Raw genomic sequence first — 18183 nt, forward strand, 5'->3', positions numbered from 1 at the left:
GGGGAAGATAAAGGTATACAAAGGAAGGTAAATTTCTTACAGCACTCAAATTGGTACAATAATGATGCCAGGAAACTGTAATATGTCTTGTTTGTATATACATATATACACATTACATATATAGATATACAATGTAATATCTAGAGCCACCCCTAAAAAAGCTATACAAATAGAAACTCTAAAAAACACAATAAATAAATTGAGATATAATACTAAAAAATATTCAGGTAGCCTATGTAAAGCAGAAAAAGAAAACAGAGAAACAACACACAGAGAATAAACAAACAAAAAATAAAATGGCAGACATAACCACTAATATATTGATAATTACACTATATGTAAATGGACTAAATAGACTGATGAAAAAATTGAAAGTAAAATAATAGAAAAAAGTTATCTTTTGCAAATATTCATCAGAGTAAAGCAGGAGTGGATATATTAGTACCAAAAAAGTAGACTTCACATGTGAAAATGTTATCAGAGACAGAAATGAAAATTAGTAATGATAAAAGATTCAACCCACCAAAAAGTTCATAACAATCTTAAACATGTATGCAACAAACAACAGAGCTGCAAAATACATTATCGAATTGAAAGAAGAAATAGACAAGTCCACAAATATAGACAGCCCTTCAGCACCCCCTTTCAAGAACTGATAGAACAACTAGACAGAAAATTATCTAGGATGTATAAGAACTCAACCACATTATTAACCGATGGGATCTAGTTGATATTTATAAAACATTCCACCAAAACAGTATCATACACATTCTTTTCAAGTGCCCACTGAACATCTACCAAGATGGAACAAAAAAAACCTCAAAAATTTGAGATAATTAAAATCGTAGACAGTGTGTTCTCTCACACCATGGAATCAAACTAAAAATCAATAATAGAAAGATAATAGGAAAATCCTCCAAAACTGTGAAACCAAAAAGCATTTTTAAACAATTTATGGGTGATAAAGGAAATCTGGAGGGAAATTATAAATTATATTAAAGTGAATAAAAATGAAAATACTTATCAAAATGTATGAGACATAGAAAAGGCAGTGCTATAAAAAAAATTATCTTACTAAATGCTTATATTAGGAAAGAAGAAAAGACTCAAGGCAATAATCTAATCCTAGAAAAAAAGAACCTAGAAGAAAGAACAATTAAACTAAACCCAAAGTAAGAAGAGAGAAAGAACTAAAAAAAATTGGAGCATGGACAAGATCTGTATGAGGTAAACTATAAAACTTTGATGAGTGAAATCAAAGAATAATGGAGAGATATTCTATGTTCATGGATAGGAAGACTCAATATTGTTAAGATGTCAGTTCTTCCCAACTTTGTATGTAGATTTAATGCAATCAAGATCAAAATACCAGGAAGCTATTTTGTTAATATTGACAAAATGATTCAAAAGGTCATGGGCAGAGGGAAAAGACCCAGAATGGCCAATACAATATCAAAGGAAAAGAACAAAGCTGGAGGACTGATGCAGCTACAGTAATCAAGACAGTGCAGTACTGGCAAAAGAATAGACAAATAGATCAATGGACCAGAATAGAGAGCCAAGAGATAGACCCATACAAACATAGTCAACTATCTTGGATAAAAGAGTAAAGGCAATACAATGAGGCAAAGATAATCCCTTCAACAAGTAGTGCTGGAATGACTGGACATCCGCTTGAAAAAAAAAAAAAAAACTAGACACAGACTTTAAACCCTTCACAAAACTTAACTTAAAATGGAACAAGGACCTAAATGTAAGCTGCTAAACTGTAAAACTCCAAGAAGATAACAGAGGAGAAAATCCAGCTTACTTTGGATAAGGCGATGACTTTTTAGATACAACACCACAGACCCGATCTATGAAAGAAGTAATTGATAAGCTAGACTTTATTAAAATTAAAGACTTCTGCTCTGTAAAATGCATCAAGAGAATTAGAAGACAAGGCACAGACAGGGAGAAAAATGTGTTCAAAGAATACAGCTGATAAAGGACTTCCAAAATATATGAAGAACTCTTGAAACTCAACAATAAGGAAAAACAACCTGGTTAAGAAACAGGCCAAATACCTTATCAGACACCTCACCAAAGAAGATATAAAGATGACAAATAAGCATAGGAAAAGAAGCACCACTTCATATGTCATCAGGGAAATGCAAATTAAAACAACATGAGATACCAGGAAATACCTATAACAATGGCCAAAATCCAGAACACTGACAACAACAAATGCTGGAAAGGATGTGGAGCAACAGGAATGCTCATCCATTACTGGTGGGAATGCAAAATGGCACAGCCACTTTGGAAGACAGTTTGCCAGTTTCTTAGAAAACTAAACATACTCTTACTGTATGATCCACCAACCATGCTATTTTATATTTACCCAAAGGAGCTGAAAACTTCTGTCCACACAGAAACCTGCACATGGATGTTTATAACAGCTTGATTCATAATTGACAAAACTTGAATGCAATCAAGATGTTATTCAGAAGATGAATGGATAAATAAACTGTAGTATATCCTGTCAATGGAATATTACTCAGTGCTGAAAATAAATGAGCTATCAAGCCGTGAAAAGACATGGAGGAAACTTAAAAGCATATTACTAAGTGAAAGAAGCCAATCTGAAAGGCTACATACTGTATGATTCCAACTATATGGCATTCTGGAAAAGGCAAAACTATGGAGACAATGAAAAGATTAGTGGTTGCTGGGAGGAGATGGAGGAGTGAGGAATAGTCAGAGCATAGAGAATTTTTAGGATAATGAAAATACTCTGCATGATACTGTAATGATGGGCACGTGTCATTTTACATTTGTCCAAATTCATAGAACACAGAAAACCAAGAGTAGACCTTAAGGTAAACTATGGAATTTGGATGACTATTATTTGTCAATGTAATGAATGTAAGTTCATCAATTGCAACAAATGTAAAAAAACATGCATTTCACACTGCAAGAAAGCCCACACTGGACTCATGTCTATGCACTCAACTTTCCTGATGGGACAATGTAATAGCCTACTAAAGATTTACTTGCAGTACACAAAGACTACAGAGAAATGTTGGACTCCGATCTCATAAGAACCAGTGTATATTTTGAATCTACAATAAATATTCCTCTTTCCTTTATAGCCAGAATATGAAGGTCTGGAAATCAAGGGGTAGAAGTAAGAGTGACTCCTTTTGCATTTTATTTATTTTTATCATCTTTTTTGAAGAATCATTTCTGTGCAATAAACTATGCTCTTTTATACCAAGAAGAGAAAAAAAAATAGAAGCAGAAATCAATAAAATGGAAGACAAAAGAGCAATGGAGAAACTCAATAAAACAAGAAATTAGTTCTTTGAAAAGAATTCTAGACAAAATGTTCTTAGATTTGACCAAAAAAAAAAAAATGACCCATAAAAGCAAAAACCATTGATAAATTGCACTTCATTAAAATTAAAAACTTCGACCAGTGAAAGGTCTGGTTAAGAGGATGAGAGGAAAAGCTACAGAGTAGGAGAAAATATTCGAAAACCATATATCTGACAAAGGACTATCATCTAGAATATATAAAGAACTCTCAAAACTCAACAGTAAAACAGTAAACAAGCCAATTTCATCATGGGCAAAACGTGAAGAGGCATTTCACTACAGAAAATATACAGACTGCAAATAAGCACATGAAATGTTATTCAACATCATTAGCCATTAAGGAAATGAGAATCAAAACTTCAATGAGATGTCACTTTGTATGTATGAGAATGGCTAAAATTACGATTAGTGACAACACCAAATACTTGAAGATATAAAGAACCTGGATCACTCATACATCACTGATGGGAATGTAAAATGGCCCAACCGTACGGAAAAACAGTTTGACAGTTTCTTAAAAATCTATACATGCAAATACCGTAGAACCCACCAATTGTACTAAGGATTTATCAAGAAAAATGAAAATATTTGTTCACAGGAAACCTATACACATTCTTTTCATATCCTTGTTCATATATACTGTTGGAGGGATCTGGACAAATAAGACACTAGATCTCTGTATTATTTGTTACAACTGCATGTAAATCTGCAATTATCTCAAAATAAGAAGTTTAATTAAAAAAATATTCGTGCTATAGTGTTGTTAGTTTTCACCAATAGTGTATGATTTTTAACATCTAGTATTTATTAAAATTCTAAAATGCCATGAAAATTAATAAGAAATGCGCTTCGATGTTACAAAACTAACACATATTTAGTAGTTGGGGAACATTTTTTTTAACAACAGCTTTCTAATAGGTAAAAATGAGAGTCAACTCAGATGTTCTTCAACAGTTGAATTGTCAAACTGCAGTACGTCCATAACATGGAATACTACTCAGAAATAAAGGAGAATGGACTATTGATGTACACAACAACCTAGATGTACAGAGAATTATGCTGAATGAAAAAAGCAAATTCAAAAAGATTACTTATTGTATCATTCCATTTTTATGAAAGTCTTGAAATGACAAAACTATGAAAGTAGTGAACAAATTCGTTGTTGTCTGAGCTTACAGATAGGCTGGGAGTGTGAAAGCAGTGACTGTGGCTTTAAAAAGGTATCAAAGAAGGACCTTTGTGGTGATAGAGACGCTCAGTATCATGACCCTATGGACCTCAACAGCCTGGTTGTAATATTACACTATAGGTTTGCAAGATGTTCTCACTGGGGGAAACTGGGTAAAGGGTAGATGAGATTTGCCTATATTATTTCTTACAAGTGCATATGAATCTAAAATTATCTAAAAATAAGAAGTTTATAAAAATAGAAGCTTATAAAAGAAGAAGAAAGAAAAAGCTTAGTTGTCACCTTTGGAGGACAACAGGGAACCAATTCATTTTCTCGAAAAGTAATAAATAATGGGGAAAAAAATCTCGCCTTTATCCTTCATCTAGCAAGCAGATATAATATGCTTCCTGAAGGAAGAAAACATCATCTGTTGCCTTGACAAAGAGATAAAGCTGAGTCTAATCAAGCCTCTGGATTCAGCTGCCTATTCTCAGGAAATACAGCTGACAAAAGAATGTTGGACTGCACCATGATTATGAAATCAGCAAAATCCAGATTGTGAGATGCCCCGGAGTCTTGTACCCCAGAGAGCAACAGAACAATCAAAGATGGAGTGAGAATCTATAGATTGAACAGTGACTTAAAGGACACATCATATTTTTAAAAATGAAGAAGATTAAACTGGCGTGTCTAAGGAAGTACATGTTGATATTAAAACTAGAAAAGTTCACAAGAAAGCAACTGCTATGAAGTCAGGAGAGCACGAAATTTTCCAGGGAAGGAGGGAGTTGTGATTGAAGGGGCACACTTGGATAAGACTTCCAGGGGGCTGGCCAGGTTCTGTTTCTTGATTTGGGTTATGGTTACAAGGATGCTCACTTTATAATATTTCATTAAGCTCTACATACATTTTCTTTCTTTTTTTTTTTGAGGAAGATTAGCCCTGACCTAACATCTGCTGCCAATCCTCCTCCTTTTTGCTGAGGAAGACTGGCCCTGAGCTAACATCCATGCCTATCTTCCTCTACTTTATATGTGGGACACCTGCCACAGCATGACTTGACAAGCAGTGCATAGGTCCGCACCCAGGATCCAAACTAGTGAACCCCGGGGTGCCAAAGTGGAATGTGCAAACTTAACTGTTGTGCCACCAGGCTGGCCCCCTGTTTTATTTTTTGATTAAGGGTTTAAGAAAGGAATTTGTAGCTAACCTTTTCCCAAATTTTAAAAATACTTTGAAATCCTTATTTTAAATTTTTACAGTATACCATTGTTGGATCTACAATATTTATATAATCATTTGCTATACCAGGACATTTGTGTTCTTTCTAGTTTTTAATTATGATTAATAAAGGTACGGCAAGCATACTTTTTATTTAAAAAATGATCTTGAAATATTGACTGTTATGGTTTCAGACATGCTGGTCCTTTGCTTACAAAGTAAAAATATATAAAACTATTATGACCTGAACATTTGTAGTGTAATTCTTTTACATTTAAGCAATACATCTCATGCTTTATAAGCTGCTTATTTTTCTACATTAATCTACTTGATGAGACATTATTGCATTCTGAGACAAACAGGAAGCCAGTTTTATAGTATAAAACTAAAGAGCCCCGCTAATATTAGAAAAAATTGAAGAGCAAATGAAAAGGATACTAAGTCCCATCTCCACTCTTGATTTTTGTGTAGCCTAGATTATTATCCTCCTCCAACTCCTCCTCAAATATGGGAAAATATAATCTGTCTTCAGATCCACGAGAAGAGTTGTATGTAGATTTGTGGTTGAAGAATTCTTAAACTTTTCTATGTTTTAAAAATATCTGTTCCTTCAATTAAATTGATATTCAGTATACAGGGAAACGGTGATTCAATTTGTCAATATTATTTACAGCTCCATGGCCAATATTGTAGACAATATTAATATATTAATAATAAAAAAACTAATTATGCATTTATTGCTTACATAATTATGAGATAATTATATTACTAATGCAAAATGTCTTTCTTTGCTGTTAGACTCCAATAAAGATATTTTTTATAATCTTTACTTGGCATTTAGTGTGCAATAAATGCCTTCATAAATATAAATTTAACGGTTTCTTGAGAGAGCCCATTTAAAGTAATAAATGCATGTGACAATGATCTTGTTTAGAACATATGAGTTTTAAATACTGAATAGATTACAATGTATGTTGGTTCCTGGGAATTATTCTTCTTTCACTGAATCTGGAATTTAAAGCCATTTTTCCCAAGAGACGTTATCTCTGTTGCAGCTTTCAGTTACTTGTTAACTTAAAAACACCAGGTAACCATAGATTGTGATTGTCTCGAAAGATCTTTCTTCGTTTTCATCTGTATGCTGTTCTATTGGGAGTTTGAATATATTATTAAGTATAAAACATGTTATTGGTGGATCTCTCTTAGTACAATTAGGAGAAACATGTTCTATGTTATGATAAGCAATTAGATCCCAGCAAGAAAGAAACCTCATATATTATAAATTCCTAGCAAATCAATATGATAAAACTGATGGTAAAATGGATGAGTATTTTCAAACCTATCATTACTGAGATATAATTACTGTAAACAAATACTATTCACAAATCAGAAAAATGTTAAAATAATTAAACAGATAAGACTTAAGAAGGTTCTGATGCAGCCCTTTATCACATAATAATGACTAACACTTGAGTGTATGACTATGAAACATATGTAAGTAATAAACTTTCTCTAAAATGACACCTCTTATAAAAGAAATGGAAGAAAATAGGAACAAACAGATCTTAGTGAGTCAGGCTTTCCTTCGTCTATTCAATCACTTATTTATTTATTCAACAAATACATTGAACTACTTTGTGCCAGTCTCTACTGCAGCACATAGCAACACGAACAAAACTGAGTCCATGTTGTCAAGGACTTTATAATGCAGTGGGAGGAGAAAGAAATGAGCCATGAAATGGATATGTAATAGCCCAGTGGTAAGTCCTGTGAAGGAAACTAAAGAAAATTAACAGGGAAATGGGACAGGGTTGGGAGGTGCTATTTTATATGGGTGATTAGGCCAATAGGTGATTAGGCCAATGTCTCTGATAAGGTGCAAATAGAGCAGGGTTTTGAAGTAAAGGAAGGAGTTAGCTATATGCCTTGAGGGAAAAGCATCAGAAAGAGGAAATGGTGAGTGGCCGGCCCAGTGGCGCAGCAGCTGTTTGCACGTTCTGCTTCACCTTCCAGGTTGCCAGTTTGGATCGCAGGTGTGGACATTGCACCGCTTGGCAAACCATACTGTGGTAGGCATCCCACATATAAAGTGGAGGAAGATGGGCATGGATGTTAGCTCAGAGCCTGTCTTCCTCAGCAAAAAAGAGGAGGATTGGCAGCAGATGTCAGCTCAGGGTTAATCTTCCTCAAAAAAAAAAAAAGAAAGAAAGAAAGAAAAGAAAAGAAAGAGGAAATGGTGATTAAGACCCTGCAGCATTTAAGGAACAATGAGAACGTCAAGTGCAGTTGGAATAATGGCTGATGAGGCTAAGAAGGGACAGAACTTGTGGAGCATGGTAGGGCATGCTATGGAATTTGGACTTCCCTCATGAAGATGGGAAAGTGTTAGAAATTTTGAAAGAGAAGATATAATTTTTGATCTGACGTGTTTTAAAAGTTTCACTCTGGCTTCTGTAAGGAATAATACTGCAGAGTTGGGGAGAAAGAATGAGAGTGGAAGCAGAGCCTGGGTAGGAGCCAAATGCAATATTCCAGGACCAAAGTAATGGTTTCCACAAAAGCAGTTGCTTGCTGTAGAGGAGGTAAAAAAAGATCAGATTCTTGATATCTTTAAAGAGTATTTTGGTTTGCTGTGGTATGAGATGTCGGGTATAGAAGAACGAGGAATTGACAGTCATGCTAGGGTTTGTGCCTGAGCAACTGGAAGGCCAGAGATGCTGTTCTAAAGTGGACAAGAAGGGAGGGGAGATAGATGTTCCAGTAGAGATGTCAAGTAGGCAGACAAAAATATCTCTAAATTTAATTCTTATAAATAAACATAATATATTAATTCACACACGCATATCTATGCAGAGAGACAGTGTGTTATGAATGGGATGATGTCTGATATTGTCTGGAGAAATTTATTTGCGCGTCATCAGATGTATATGATATTTAAAACCATGAGACTACATGTGATCCCTCACATAAATATGCACTAAAAAGAGGTCTGAAGACTAAACCTTGGGGCTCTCCAATACATTGTCCCTCCCAGGGTAATCCATGATCTGTAATAATTTGTGGTTTTCTCAATTCCTTTTGCTGGAACAATGCCTAGTTTTAACCATGTGGGAAAACTGGAATGTACCAAATAAATGGCCCCGGAATGATGGTGATCCACTTGGGAACGGAAGTTAAATCCCTACCTCAGATATCACAGCAAAATACATGTGTATATTGAACACTTCAATGAAGATGTAATAAAAACCATAGGGCAGCTATGAGAAAATGTTTATTTGATCTCAAAGTGGTGCAAGCATTTGAAAGTCAATCCTTAATGGAAGAAATGGTAAATTAATAACATAGTAGATGTAGCTACATAAAAATTGAAAAAAAATTTGACATGTCAATGAACACCAAAAAATTGAAAATAAATGGCAAATTAGAACTATGTGCTTTGCATTATAGATAACAGAAAAAGAGTAATAGCTTGTACATTCATGTTCTACATTTTATAAATTGCGCTTACAAATCTGGAGGAAAAGAACACCTCAATAGAAATATGGATAAAGAACATTAGTAGTTTATTTACCAAGGAAGAAATAAATACCACAGTCCAATTAACCTCTTAAAATAGTTTCATCAATAGTTATCAACAAATTGCAAATTAAGAGACATGCCCGCCCAAGCACATGGCAATATTAGAACTAGGGTAGCATCTGAGCTTTGCCAGGGTGAAGAGTTTATAGCATTGCTAATGGGAATGGATGTTGGTACAAGTTTTCTGACATAATTTGGCATTAGTGATCAAAATTTTAAAGATTGCTAATAATGTGTGGACTAGAAAAAATCTTTTTGGACTTTACAGCAAGGAAATAATGAGTTTATTTAAATAGTGGCATTTGATTCATCTAATTTTATTTTTATAAGGTATGAAATTGTTCACTATCAAGGATTCATCCTTTTCTGTTGTTGTTTGCTTCCTTTTTAAAAAAATTTTGATATATGGACACAGATGTCTTTTTTTTCCTCATCCTCTATTAGTTGGAAAGTATACATCCTGTTTTAAATATTTATATTCACCACCTTTAAGATTTTATAAATTTAAATTCTAAACATTGTAATGAAAAAGTTACTTTCAGCAAATATTTGCATTGTTATTGTTTTGTTGTTAAATCTATGATATCTGACTTTGTGTATGAGAGTTCATGTTTCACATTAAATATTTTTAATGAAATGAAATAAATTTTTTCAATGAAAATGCAATTTGAAATTAAGATTGTTTTATGGACATACAAATTCCTCGTACTCAACTCTATGTCCCAATTATTGCAGCACTCATTACTAGACATTTTATACTAGAGTATTATAACTCTTGAATTGTTCATTTAAATCCTTTCATTCTGTTGGATGTGTTTTTTTTTTCCCCCTCGAGTCTCTAATTTCTTGGTCACCACTGAAACCTGTCCTATTTACGGATTTTGTCTCATGACACTTGGCCGCCTTTTCTAATATTTCAAGGTCGATGATGATTCCTTTTATTTAGATACAAATCTTTCTAATGTTCAGGAATCCTTCATGTTATTACGTCTTTGATTATTGCTTGTTCACAATTTATTCGTTCTCTTCTTCAGGAACTCTTCTCTTCATATATGAGATTTCTGTTTTCTGTCTTATTAAAAAATCTTCTTTAAAGTCTTCACCTCGGACATTTGCCTATGAATACTGGGGTTTTTCATACTTTATATGAAATCAAAGATTCTACTGTCTGCATAGGTGACCATGATTTTATTGCTTATGAATATTTTCATTCGTGGTTTCTCCTTATCTTTTAATCTTTCCTAATATCACCATCCACTTTTTATTGTGTTTATTTTGCAGTCTGCTTTCTTTAATCATTGCAGGTATTTTTGTTTCATCTTTGATATTTCCCCCTTGTTTTCAGAATTTATGTTTTCCTCATTCTCATTGAAATTACAGACAGGATGACTTGAGAGTGATTCCTCATATCTTTACTCAATCTTGACTCGTAGAATCTAACATCCAAGGAAAATTTTTTCCAAGATTTAGCCATGTGGATGATTCCTTTTCATTTTATGTTCCCTTGGGCTTTTCCAAAAGTCTTTTAATGGAGTGAGGAAAGGTTACAAAGTTGACCTCAACTCAACATTTTTCCTGGAAATCCTCTGATTCATGTTTTTAAGTGGTTTCGGACACTTGATTTCCATTCATGGTTTTGGCTTCTGACGTTCTACTTTTGTATCATTGAACACTCGCCAACTTTCTTGATCTATGTACCTTTCATTTCTCAGTGAGTCAGTGAGTTACCTTCTGATATCTCTTCTTTGTTCAAATCTTGGTTTGGACTTTAGATTTAAGTATATTTGCCCTTTCTTTTCCGAACTAAATGCTAAACTCTTTGACTTAACATACCTTTTATCCATGCAGAGCTTAATAGAGGTAGCACCATAAATAATTGCTTATTTATTTTCATTTGAGTAAAATCTTATCAAAGCTGATATGGGTTTGAAGTGAAAAGTCACAAATTTGTTTCAATATTTTTACATTATTGCAAGTTTATGTTCTTTAAAATTTGGAGACTGTTACCAAAAAAGAGGAAAAGGGATAGAAAGCAGTTAAAAAAATGATTCACCATTAAATCTGTTGATAATTCTTATTCTTCTTTAGAGCAGTATAGCTGCTTCTCAAATAGAACCTTAGTGAACATATCCTTTGGATATTACAAATAGAATAAAATCCACATGGTATGAATCAGGCAAACATGATAAAATTAATGCAGTGCACACTGTAATTCAAATGTCTTGATATTTTACATGTTATTTTAAAAGACACAGTCAATAAAAAATTAAACTAGATGGAATGATCCTTTAGACAATCCACTTCTAACTATAATTGTTTAGAAGGTTCTTAGTAATTCAGAAAGCACATTATGCACTCAGAGCTGATATTCCACTGGTAGAGTTGGTACAGTCATGCCATTTGTTACAATATTAAACTGCTTGTACTCTGGTTAGTAAATAGCTTTTAGCATGAGCTTCCTGAGTGGCTACCCACCCATTCTGCCCCTGCCACCTGGCTATTGAGATTAGGAGCTCTTCAATGCTTCTAAAACCTTTTAATCACTGGTGCATGCATATACTGCAAATTAATTTTGGCATACTGTGACGACTCAGTCTTTTACATCAGCCATTTTTAAAAAGCATTTATTATTTCCTTTTGATATTCAATCCATCTTTTTCAATTGTATAATTTTAAAAAAAACAATCCTCAGATTAAAGCATCTATTTCTCCATTAAAAATTGAACCTTGCTCTTACATGGCACTTCTTTTTGATATGAAGAGGCATGGAATAAAAAGAGATGACCTTACATTGTCGGTGTCAGAAAGGAGCTTTACATCTGGTGGTGGAAACAGTCCATAAATAATGCAGGGGAGAAGGCAAGGAAGGAATGGTGTGGGGGAGGGGTGAGATATGGGCACTACAAACATTACTGTAATTTCAATAGGTCCTAGTAATAAGGCAGATATCAGAAGATCAAGGTGGTGGCTGGGGCAATTCAAATTTTATTCCAGAATTGTACCTGATAGGAGAGATTTTTTTCCTTTGCCTCTCCTTATCTTTCATTAAATCATACTATATATTTTCTTTCAAAATAACATTTCCTGGAACATTTTACTAAATATTCACAGCTGTACCTAATACTTACTCACATTGTCTTTATAGATATTGAAATCTTCCTTTTAATACTTATGTATCCTTACAGTTTAATATTATATTGCGAATCTCTTTAAAAATATAATTTTAGTTCAGATAAAACAATACTTGGGGGGCCAGCCCCATGGCCTAGTGGTTAAGTTCGGTGTACTCTCCTTTGGTGGCCTGGGTTTGCAAGTTCAGATCCCGAGCGTGGAGCTACACCACTCATCAGCCATGCTTTGGCAGTGACCCACATACAAAATAGAGGAAGACTGGTACAGATACTAGCTCAGGGCTAATCTTCTGCAAGCAAAAAAAGAGGAAGCTTGGCAATAGATGTTAGCTCAGAGCTAATCTTCCTCAGCAGAAAAAAAAAACACAAAAACAATACTTGGGTTAATACATGTGTGTGTGTATTTGTATAATATGCAAAAAAAAATTCAAATAAAACTTTTTAAATTCAGAATTTTAATTTTTGTAATACAATAAACTACTTTTCAGGTGTTGTATTAGGATTTACATATATATGGTATAATAATTATAATAGAGTCTGATACCAAAGATTTTTAAAAAATTAGATTAGTCAGTATTACTTTGGTTGTAATTTTGAAACATAATTTAAAAAGTAGTGAAACTCACTATAAATATTGTAAAAATTTAGATTTTTTAAAATGCCTATGTTGGGCTGCAACTAGTCCCATAATCATTGATTTGTTTAAAAACCAAGCATTTCAAATGTGGCATTCAAGTAGAAGGTTCCCAGCTCCACCTTCCAAGTTGCACAAAATGTTTCATTTCTCTGGGCTTCATTTCCCTGATCTGTAAAATCAGGAAAGTATAATATCTACCTCCTAGCGTTTTAGTGAGGATTAGATGGGGAGATGCACGTAAAGTGCTTCCAACAGCCCCTAGAACATAAATGTTAGCTATTATTATCCTCGTTGCAATAAATCAAAAGGTGCTTTCTCTTGTAGTGCTAATCACTAAAGAGCATCCCACAGAGTATACCCCAGTGTCATCTAATCTCTAGTAAAATTGCTTACCCAAGGCAAAGCAAATGAAATTTTGTTTTACTCAATGTTTATAATGCATGATTTAATGTTAGAGCTGTGTGTTGTTCCCCCATTGCCTAGGCTATATTTTGACTTAAATAGAAGGCATGTGTACTCATCGCTTGTTTATTTAGCTAGATAATTTATCAATATTTGTGAGAAGAATATTTGTGGTAACTAACTTCAATCTCTGGAGCACTGATCTAACTAGGGTCTCCTGCCGAGTACTTGTAGAAATGGTTGTTGATGAAATGGCATCTAACATAAGGAATAAACAAGAAAAAAGTCATGCACCGTGTCTATGAAGTACCGTAGAGGTGATTAAGGGTTCAGGATATTATGCTACTCCCTAAACTAACTTGCTTCAGTGGCTCCATATCTATCCTGTCTCCTTTTTACCATAATCCCTCCTCCCTGGCCTTTTCCCTGCAGTTATTCACTAAGCTACTGTGCAATGGAGAAGAGGGAAAAGATTCCAGTCTCTTAGCACGCAATTCTGAAAGACATGACCTGTTGAAATATTGGTGTAATTTATTTGCATTCTGATTGTTGAGGAAAAACAGAACATAGATTTAGAATATTAAAAAGAAAGAAGAGAAGGAGGAGGAAGAAGAGAGGAAGAGGAGCAAGTGGGAGAGAAGAGGGAGAAGGGGAGGAAGAAACAGAGGGCGAGGGGGAAAGGGAGGAGGAGAAACAATCTTCGCTATTTCTAACATGAGCTTTGTAGGAAAGAAGAAAGAGATTAATGCTCATCCATCTGGCGGTGGGGGCTAGGTTTCTCTTAAACCTAAACATAATACAAGACTCCCTCCAAGATTTTTTTCTGTGCTCCTTAGAGGTACAGGGGCCTAGGGATATTCAAACAGGAAAGATTAGATATTGTGATTAGCAGCAGAAAAGGGAAATTGGATTTTGTGGTTATAACTCAACCTACTTCAAGAGATTATTTGAAAGGATTATTCATGACATACATTTGAGAGAACTCATAGTATTTTTCCAGCAAAATAGTTGTGATCTATTAAGGGGTCATGAGTTTAGCAAGGGGAATAAAGAATTACAGATCACTTTGTTAGTTGAGATTTTTAACTTTTATAATGTGACATAAATTTTCACTAACTATAGAGGAACTGGTTCTCTCATCACAGTGTGAAATCTGAAAACACCCATGCCTTGAGTTGTTGAAAGCCTTAGAATTTCAAAAATGTGCATCAAGGGTCTTTCTCATTCTATTTGAAAGAGAAAGGTATAATTTCTCAAGTTTATTACTTTTGGCAAAAATGCAAAAATATTATCTGCCGGCTTTTTCAGTAAAAATGCTCATTGCATTTCAAACAAAATACAAACCTCACTGGCTTTTGACACAGCCATAGAGAAGAATGTTCTAGACTCAGTGCTTAAAACGTGTTTCCAATTATGGAATTCCTACTATCTATCTTTACAAGCATTTTAAATCTAGTTATTTTATATTTTTCAGAGTGGTTCATATATATTGTCTCATTTAATCCTCAAATGGGAAAAAAATTAAATGAGTAAAATGTGTTTCACTACTCCCTAGATGAGAAAAATGTTCTAAAAACAAAAAGAGAAGAGGCTACACGGCTTACTTGTAGTCATCCAACTAATTAGTAACAAAGAAGTGTTTTTCCTCCTTTCCCTTCTTTTGGATTTTTTCTTTTCCTTCCTTCTTTTAAGGACTTGAATTGTCTTATTCTTTTTTGCTAGACTCTTTGCGATCAATGGCATGTATTTGTGAGGTAGGTATTGGTGTTAGTATTTGTGGCATTAATATTTAAATTTTTTATCTATGCAGCATAACTGTTCTCAAAATTTAGAGAATGAAACAAGAAAATATAATTTTTCTTGATTTTTGCGGGTCGAAAGAAAGTTTCTTTCTCCTAATCTCACCTGGATTTACTCACACAGCTGTATTCAGCTAGCAAGGAGCGCTACAGGCTGGGCTTAGTTGGGATTGCTGGCATAACCGGGGATCTCTCTCCACATGTGTGTTCTTTTCTTCACATAGTGACAGCTGGCAAACCCAGGTGTATAATCATTTATCATGTCTTTGCTTGTGTAATGTGTATTGATGTCCCTTTGACCATGATATTTCAGATGGACAAGCCCAGAGTCAATGTGAAAAGGCATTCCCTTAATGCATGGGTGCCAGAGGGAATGATTCATTGAGAATCACTAATGTAACACTTTCTCCTATTCTGCTCTCTGAGTCCAATGATTGATGCCCTACTCCATCTGCAAAATATACTCACACCCTTCCCAAACCTCAATATCTTCAGAACTTCAATATCTTATCCAAAGCATTAGTCTTGAAGTTCATGTTCCTTACATGTATTAGTTCTGAATATTGATCATTTTTCTTATTTGCAGTTCCTTTAGTGTGTTCATGCTATTCCAGGAATCCATAAACTAAAAAGACAAGTTATACACCTTCATACTGCGAACATACAGTGATGAGACAAGCACAGGATAACTGCAATAGACACCCCTGTTCAAAAAGTTAAGAAATGAGAGGCAGTCACTGATCTACAGCAATTCTGAAAATAGCTGTCTGTCTGTTCTCAGGATTCCCTTTTATAAGGGCAGAGAATGTTCCTAGCTTGTGATGTGGCTCTGTTCCTTAGGAGTGTCATTCTCAGATCTTTGTTCCTGGTGACTCTTGGCTCTATGCTAGGAGATATACTTCTTTTTCTTTAAGAAACAAACCACTGTTTGAAGCTGATTATCTTTTCAGGCTGATTCATGATCATAGAAAACTGTGGGCATAGGGATATCTTTTCATTTTGAATTGCTTCTGCCCCTTTTACTTCAATCTGCTAGCACTCCCTTAGAAACGTGGTGAGTTTCGTATGCACGTAATGGTTATTTGCATTATGCCTCCAAAGCCATATCTACAATTATTTCTGAAATAAACCTCTCTCTATTTTTGGGTAGAGTGTTGGGATGACCAAAGCCTTTAAGATTATTAGAAACAATTTTGTGTAGCTGATGGGACTGCTTGGTACCTCCATAATGTTTCTAGAGTATTAGCAGAGGATCTTAAAGCTATGCTAGACTTAATCCTTATTGTGAGGCCATTTCTTATTTTGAGAATCTTACTAGTGGGGACGACTGGAGAAAATGCAGTTTTCTTTTCAAACCGAGGAGGACCCTCTATATTTCTATTAACACCTCTTATAGACCGAAATGTTCTAGCTTGGTTCAGCTTTCTCTTCCTGCAGATTATTGCATACAGCTAAAAGAAGCAAATTTATAACATCCAGTCTGGAAATCTTAGAGTCACAAGTTCATTGAGTACATTTTATGTTTTCCAAGTAACCACAGGATACGGCTTTGCCAATTTTTTCACAACGAAAAACACAAATAATTTTTTTTTCAGCCTCCAATAATAATTTCTTCACTTCCTTTCCAGCTTCCACTAACATTTGTCTGCCATTCTCCCAACCTTCACCAATAGCCTCCTTGCCACTTTTCTAGTCTCTGCCTACTACCCAGTACCAAAGCCAGTACTACATCTCTTAAAATTTCTATTACATTAGAGCCCCACTTCCGATAAAATTTTCTGGTCAATTATCTATTGCTGCATAATGAGTACCATTAATGTAATAATCTATAATTGTGACCAAGTTTACCTTCTTAAAATTGATTTGCATGTATTGGAAACAAGAAATTGGCTTTATCTGCAACTGATTTAATTTTTATCACTTGGTTAGCAGTAGGAATACATGCTAACCCTTTTAAGCAATTACTGTGTGCCAGGCATTATGCTAAAGATTTAAATTCATTTCCTCATTGTGTCTTCAAAACAGTTCCTTCAGTGAGATTCATAGCATCATTTCACTGGTGTGGTAAGTGAGGCCTAGGAAAAGTTTGTAACCTTCCCAAGGTCACATAGAAAGCAATAAATCTGGGATTCAAATCTTATTATTCTGACTGCAAAGAGAGTACTCTTAAACACTACGTGATGTTGCCTAAATAATATTGCATGTCTGACATTAAGACCTTTGGGGACCTAATAATGCCAAAGATGTCAATAATCAGAGTCAAAACACTACGTTTTCTTTATTTGTACAAAAGGGACAAGCTTAGTATCCAGTAGTATGTTCTTGAATAAATACCAGGGTGTAAGCCTCAATATCATCCTTTGTTAGAGGAGCTATATTCTGACTTTGTAACAAGCCTAAAAATTGAGTTTCTATATTGCATTCAAGAAGTTTTTCACATAGCACTATGAAATGAACAGCAGATTGTGGCTGTCCAAGCAGTGAGATTTGAGATTTGAGCTGCAAATTCACTATTCCTGTGACAAGATTTTCTTCCTTTTTCCTATAGAGACTGAGAAGGGGGGCAGGGGTGCAAATGAAAAAGATCAGAATTAAAAATATTTAAAGAAATTATGCTTTACCACATTCAAACACAAACCAATGTTAAAATTAGACTAAAATATTGCTACCCCTTAGAAGTCCTTCATTTGCTTTCGTGAAAAGAAAATAATTCTAATTGTCATGCCAATGCTTTATATGCAAATTATAATTTTTGCACAGCATCAGAAGACTTACACCTTTTAAAGGGCTTTAGACCTTGTCCTAGCAATTGTGTTTTCTTATTTAGTTAGTAAGCTTTCTAAGGTAAACCTTCAGCCTAATGTCTTGTAAACTATTAGCAATTC

At 34.4% G+C, this 18183-nt stretch overlaps 1 protein-coding gene across 2 annotated transcripts in view; it reads left to right on the forward strand.

Annotated features, from left to right (window-relative positions):
- Positions 1-18183, forward strand: part of LRRTM4 (leucine rich repeat transmembrane neuronal 4) — a 750627-nt gene that overhangs the window by 487019 nt on the left and 245425 nt on the right. The window lies entirely within an intron of this gene.

This window comes from Equus caballus, chromosome 15 (genome assembly GCF_041296265.1).
Source record: "Equus caballus isolate H_3958 breed thoroughbred chromosome 15, TB-T2T, whole genome shotgun sequence".
In the NCBI taxonomy this organism is placed as follows: Eukaryota; Metazoa; Chordata; class Mammalia; order Perissodactyla; family Equidae; genus Equus; species Equus caballus.